The sequence below is a fragment of the Salmo salar genome, chromosome 21 (assembly GCF_965601325.2).
Source record: "Salmo salar chromosome 21, fSalSal1, whole genome shotgun sequence".
NCBI lineage: Eukaryota > Metazoa > Chordata > Actinopteri > Salmoniformes > Salmonidae > Salmo > Salmo salar.
In genome coordinates, this window is record NC_138311.1 from 49704135 (window position 1) to 49709947 (window position 5813).

The following is a 5813-nucleotide window of genomic DNA, read 5'->3' on the forward strand; positions in this document are numbered from 1 at the left end:
CATCCAACTTGACAGAGCTTGAGAGGATCTGCAGAGAAAGTGTGCCAAGCTTCTAGTGTCATACCCAAAAAGACTCAAGGCTATAATTGCTGCCAAAGGTGCTTCAAGAAAGTACTGAGTAAAGGGTCTGAGTACTTATGTAAATGTGATATTTCAGTGTTACGCCCTGACCTGAGAGAGACGTTTTATTTCTCTATTTTGTTAGGTCAGGGTGTGGGGTGGGCATTCTATGTGTTATATTTCTATGTTGTTTTTTTCCTTTGATTGGCCTAGTATTGTTTCCAATCAGAGGCAGCTGTCTATCGTTGTCTCTGATTGGGAATCATACTTAGGCAGCCCTTTTTCCCTCCTTCAGTGTGGGATCTTGTTTTTGTACAGCTCAGTATAGCCTGCAGAAAGTGACGGTCGATTTTTCTTTGTTTGTTGTTTTGATTTCGTGTTCTGAGTTTAAGAAATAGAAATATGAACATGTACCATGCTGCACCTTGGTCTACTCCTTACGACGATCATCACAGTTTCAGTGTTTCAAAATGTGCAACATTTTCAAAAAAACACTTTTTGCTTTGTCACTATGGCGTATTGTGTGTAGATTGATGAGGGGAAAAAAACTATTTAATCTATTTTAGAATAAGGCTGTAACATAACAAAATTTTGAAAAAAATCAAGGGGTCAGAATACTTACCGAAAGCACTGTATAGCTGTGGCTGTAGTGATGTCATCGGTGAACATTGTATAAGAGTGCAATTGTATTGACAACATGTCACTAAAACATCTGTTTTTACCTCAAAACCACGTGTAGGTACGGAGATGCAATACTGAAGACAGAGCCATATGTGCCCCAGTACTCACACCACGCACCTTCCACTGTCTGGCCTGCCTGTCACCTTCAACCACGCCACATCAAGGAGCGCACCTTCCACTGTCTGGCCTGCCTGTCACCTTCAACCACGCCACACCAAGGAGCGCACCTTCCACTGTCTGGCCTGCCAGTCACCTTCAACCACGCCACACCAAGGAGCGCACCTTCCACTGTCTGGCCTGCCAGTCACCTTCAACCACGCCACATCAAGGAGCGCCCGTTCCACTGTCTGGCCTGCCTGTCACCTTCAACCACGCCACATCAAGGAGCGCCCGATCCACTGTCTGGCCTGCCTGTCACCTTCAACCACGCCACATCAAGGAGCGCACCTTCCACTGTCTGGCCTGCCTGTCACCTTCAACCACGCCACATCAAGGAGCGCACCTTCCACTGTCTGGCCTGCCTGTCACCTTCAACCACGCCACATCAAGGAGCGCACCTTCCACTGTCTGGCCTGCCTGTCACCTTCAACCACGCCACATCAAGGAGCGCACCTTCCACTGTCTGGCCTGCCTGTCACCTTCAACCATGCCACACCAAGGAGCGCACCTTCCACTGTCTGGCCTGCCTGTCACCTTCAACCACGCCACATCAAGGAGCGCACCTTCCACTGTCTGGCCTGCCTGTCACCTTCAACCACGCCACATCAAGGAGCGCACCTTCCACTGTCTGGCCTGCCAGTCACCTTCAACCACGCCACACCAAGGAGCGCACCTTCCACTGTCTAGCCTGCCTGTCACCTTCAACCACGCCACATCAAGGAGCGCCCCTTCCACTGTCTGGCCTGCCTGTCACCTTCAACCACGCCACACCAAGGAGCGCACCTTCCACTGTCTGGCCTGCCTGTCACCTTCAACCACGCCACATCAAGGACCGCACCTTCCACTGTCTGGCCTGCCTGTCACCTTCAACCACGCCACATCAAGGAGCGCACCTTCCACTGTCTGGCCTGCCTGTCACCTTCAACCACGCCACATCAAGGAGCGCACCTTCCACTGTCTGGCCTGCCTGTCACCTTCAACCAACACTTCAAGTCACGAAAATCACAGCTAATGTAGATTTGACAGGACAATATAGCTTTTTGAAATATAATTATTGTTGAACACCAATTGTTATAAGGTGGAACCTAGACATTTGTGCATTTTGACTGAGTTTGGAGATGTCCCTCTTGTGCAGTCCGGTCCTTCAGTCTGACCCTCAGAATGTGAACGTGTTGAGGGTTACCTCCTGGATGAACAGCCTACCTGCTGGATGAACAGTACGGGGAAGGTGAGATCTAATGAATATTTCATAATTGAATGGATTTATATAGTACTTTTGCATTGCTTAATAAAGCACTTTTACATAGTAAGGAAGGAACTCAACTCTTCTGTAATGGCATCTGACCTTTTCCTGTCTTAGTTGAGGCTTGTCCATTCAACATGCCCAACAATGGAATCTTGTCAGGTGTGCTGTTTGCCATTGTCTTGGCAGTAGCTTTTCTTGTTTGTTGTCTAGGGTTTGTAGGCAGATGCGTTATTCTGTAGGATGACAGTAGAGGGCACTATTTTACCATTAAGAGAAACAGAGAAACAATGTATAGTCCGTCCATATCGAATTAAATGATCCGTGAAACACTGATTGCTTATACAATAACATTTTATTTTATCTCCTAACTAGTTTTCTTTCTGTTAAATAACACAGCAATATCATTATAAATGCAGAGGGTGCATTCCCCCTCTAGTCTGGACCCCAGTAAGCAGGAAGTCCAACCTGGTGTGATACATAGGTGTGCTGCTTCCCTGGCTGGAGTTAAAGCACAGCCACATGCTAATCAAGCCGCTAGCAATTCAATGGTGGTGGTGTCAAGTGCCACCACACACACACACACACACAGCTACGTCTTAGTCTACTTGTGAGGACTTTTTGTGGACCAACAATTGATTCCCATTCAAAATCCTATTTTCCCTAACCCCTAATCTTAACCCTAACCCTAATTCTAAACCTAACCACTAAACTTAAAATAGCCTTTTTACAAGTGAGGACCAGCAAAATGTCCACACTTCTCAGAATTTTAGTCGGTTTACTATTTTTGTGAAGACTTGCGGCTCTTCTAGTAAAACACACACACACACACACACACACACAGTGTAGCTATCTGCTCCAGGCCATATTTTGAAAAGTTGATGAGCTGACATACAAAATATTTTGGGACTATATTAACAACGGACAAATGAAACAAATACCAAAAGATGGGTGGAATTGTCCTTGTGTGGAACACAAGTCAATGATAGCCTTACCTGTGGTCTCTGGAATAGCTACAGTGTAGCTGTGTACTTTCAAATCCATGATATGTACTCTACTGCAATGTTAGACAAACAATTCTCACTACAACATTCTCACTACAAAATGCTCACTACAAATCATTCAAAGACTAGTCAAGGATGTAGAATTAAATAGTAACCAAGGCAACAGTAAACATCTCATCCCCCACGAATGATACAGCACCCCCCACTTGGGCCAATTGAGATATCCCATGTGACTAACATTTCAGTTATTGTGTGTGATCACAGATGATCCATTATTTTGAGCAGATCCATCCACACCAAGGACGATAACTAAAATGATAACTATAATGATCAATTACACATAATTATAAACGCTGGCAGACATCCACACCCATGGACAGTTTATCATTCTGCAGGAGGCTACACCTGTCAATCAACTTTGTAACGCATCCTACAACACTGTAGGCCTATTAATAAGGTGGTAACAGGACCATTCAGTGCCTCAGGGTGTGTTCATTGTCATAGTGAAAACTGAAAATAATACTTCAATGACATGTAATGACAAATAATATAAAACTAATTTAAATGTAGCAATTCAACTGCAAACGCTGTTTAGACTGTGCACCTTTTACATCAAGTCATTGCTTGCCTCGTTGCTCAAGTGGTTTGCAAGTGATTTCCATTTTTTTAACGACTGTCAATTAGTTTGGATATTCTTTTTCACTGTGCTCATCTCTCTGCATGTCCTGTGCGACCACTTGCAACAATGTTATCATCCAAAGTGATCACACCATCACGCGCTCTTGATCTCTCCTTTCAAACTCCCCTATTTTACATTCAGCAAGCAAGAGCAATCTGGCATCTCTCCTTGATATAGGGTAGTAGTAGTAAATAAAATGCTTGAATTTAGTGCTATTGTAGTCTAGCTTTTTCTGGGAATCCAAGAGCTAAGAAGAATAGTTGTAGCTGAGAGACAGTGGGGAGGCCAGGTGTGTAATTTCACAAAGTCAACCGCAAAGACAGACATGTAGCATACAGTACCAGTCAAAAGTTTGCAAACACCTACTTATTCCAGGGTTTTTCTTTATTTGTACTATTTCCTACATTGTAGAATAATAGTGAAGACATCAAAACTATGAAATAACACATATGGAATCATGTAATAACCAAAAAAGTGTTAAACAAATCAAAATACATTTTTGATTCTTCAACGTAGACACCTTTTGCCTTTGACAGCTTTGCACACTCTTGGCATTCTCTCAACCTGTCACACCTGCTCCCGTTCTTCCTCCCTCTGGCACTCGAGGGCGCCAGACTCCCCAACATTACGTACTCAAGCCACTTTCAGTACAGCACACCTGCCTTCCCCCCGTCATGCGCATCAGCGATCATCGTGGACTCAATTACTTGTGTCATTACCTTCCCTATATCTGTCTGTTCCCAAGCTCTGTTCCCTGCTTCGGGATTGATTTGTCATATGTTGTTGTTTACCCGTGTGCTGAAGCTGTTCCTGTTGTGTTCTATGTCTGCAAAACATCCCCACACCATCACACCTCCTCCATACTTCACGGTGGAAACCAAAAAACTCAAATTTGGACTCATCAGACCAAAGGACAGATTTCCACCGGTCTAATGTCCATTGCTCGTGTTCCTTGGCCCAAGCAAGTCTCTTCTTCTTATTGGTGTCCTTTAGTTGTGGTTTCTTTGCATCAATTCGACCATGAAGGCCTGATTCACACAGTCTCCTCTGAACAGTTGATGTTGAGATGTGTCTGTTACTTTAACTCTCTGAAGCATTTATTTGGGCTGCAACCTGAGATGCAGGTAACTCTAATGAACTTATCCTCTGCAGCAGTCCTCATCAGAGCCAATTTCATCATAGTGCTTGATGGTTTTTGCGACTGCACTTGAAGAATCTTTAAAAGTTATTGAAATTTTCCGGATTGACTGACCTACATGTCTTAAAGTAATGATGGAATGTCATTTCTCTTTGCTTATTTGAGCTGCTCTTGCCATTATCTGGACTTGGTCTTTTACCAAATAGGGCTATCTTCTGTATACCCCCTACCTTGTCACAACACAACTGATTGGCTCAAATGCATTTAACAAGGCACATCTGTTAATTGAAAAGCATTCCAGGTGACTACCTCATGAAGCTGGTTGAGAGAATGGAAAGAGTGTGCAAAACTGTCATCAAAGCAAAGGGTGGCTACTTTGAAGAATCTCAAATATAAAATATATTTTGATTTATTTAACACTTTTTTGGTTACTGCATGATTCCATGTATTATTTCATAGTTTTGATGTCTTCACTATTATTCTACAATGTATAAAATAGTAAAAAGAAAAACCCTTGAATGAGTAAGTGTTTCCAAACTTTTGACTCTTGTCTGTCTTCACGGTGTCCCAGGAAAAGCTAGACTACAATAGTTTGTTGTACACTTAATTCAAGCATTTTATTTACTACTACCCTAGTTTGAAAGGAGAGAGCGAGTACGCGCGATGGTGTGATCACTTTGGATGATAACATTGATGCAAGTGGTCGCACAGGACGGGCAGAGAGATGAGCACAGTGAAAAAGAAGATCCAAACTAATTGACAGTCATTTGAAAAATGGAAATCACTTGCAAACCACTTGGGCAACGAGGCAAGCAATGACTTGATGTAAAAGGTGCTCAGGCTAAACAG